We start from the raw sequence: 1658 nt of genomic DNA on the forward strand, positions 1-1658 counted from the left end.
TATGTTGTATAAAAAATTATTAGAATATTATATATATATATAGAAAATTAAAAAAAATTAAAAAAATAATGAGACCTAAGGCTACACTTATATAGAGTAGCTATGGTTATATAGAGTAGCTATGGTGTACAATGTGGCTACGTTTTACAAGTGATGCAGTAGCGTTGAAAAGCGTAGCCTATTCTGGTAAAATGGAAGCTGAAAAGCGTAGCCTTTGGTCCTGGACAGCATCACTTGAAAAGCGCACCCTATTCCCAAACGCCAAAAGCGTAGCCCTTGGTGCAGAAAAGCGTAGCCTTTGAGAATAGGCAACAGCTGAATAGGAATCACCCTAAAAAGCGTAGCCGTAGCCCAGAAAGCGTAGCCGTAACCTAAGGCATCATTTTTTTTCACTTTTGGCTACACTTTTCAAGTGTACCTGAATGAGTGTTTTTCTTGTAGTGACTTACCCTCATCTCCAGAAAAATTTTGCCCTCACCTCTCTCTAAAATATTTTTTCTTTCTGACTCTGAGTCTCTTCTCTCGCCATTCTCTTCACCTCAAGCTCGTCGCGCTTTGTCACCGTCGCAAGTTTTGTCGCGCTCTGTCACCGTCCCAAGCTCGTCTTCCTGCTTCGGCCATCAACGCTTCCTTTGCCATGAGTTGGTCTCTGGGCAGGTGAATTTCAACTTCGGCCATGTTATTTCTCTTTTAATTTTATTGCTGTAAATCATTAGTACATCTTGAATTTGTTATTAAAAGTTGAGTTTATTGTTGAAATTATGATTTAGCTAATTTTGTTTTGCTGAATACTAGGGATTTGAAAATGATCATAGTTAAATTTGTTATTGTAAATTATGATTGAGATGAATTTGTTGTTGTATGTTGAATTGTTGTTGAACATATCACTGAGCTTTAGTTTTTTGTTGCTGGATAACGTTATTGAATATTGAGTTGAATTTTGTTGCTGGATAACATCGTTGAATTGAGCTGAATTTGTTCTTGTAAGTTCAATTGTTGCTGAACATATCACTGAACATTATAGTTCTTTCCACTTTTTCTATTATAATTCTTTTTATCAGACAAAACTAAAAAATTGACTCTACCAAATTCCAAGTATTTTACTATCTGTGTACTATCTAATGGGTATGTCACTCTTTATGTAAGCAAATTATTTCAAATCAATTGTAACCATTTTCATTGTTACAGGGAATTGCAAGAAGACTAGTGAAAGTTGCACTAAGAGAAGCAGCAAAGAAGAGAGAAATGAGATTTGCAGAGCTCCAAAAGTTTGAACAAGGAGTAAGGAGACATTTCCATGATGACATTGATAAACCACTATTTTATGGTTTATCTTGTACTAAATTGAGTGGCTTTTATCAAGTCTTTGCACACTTATTCATACAATTTGCATAATTTTACAATTTCTTTCCAATTTTGTTCTATGATTGAAAACCTGCTTCCTAAAGCCTTTAAATTGTGTATTTTAATTCCCCTTTATACCATTCGATGCCGTGATCTGTGTGTTAAGTGTTTTCAGGCTGTATAGGGCAGGAATGGCTTAGAGGATGGAGCGGAAGCTTGCAAAAATGGAAGGAGCACAAGAAACAAAGGAGATGACCAGCGAGCGGCGATGCGTGCGGGTACTTGACGCGTGCGCGCGAGAAGCAAATGTGCAT

The sequence above is a fragment of the Arachis ipaensis genome, chromosome B09 (assembly GCF_000816755.2).
Source record: "Arachis ipaensis cultivar K30076 chromosome B09, Araip1.1, whole genome shotgun sequence".
Taxonomy (NCBI): domain Eukaryota; kingdom Viridiplantae; phylum Streptophyta; class Magnoliopsida; order Fabales; family Fabaceae; genus Arachis; species Arachis ipaensis.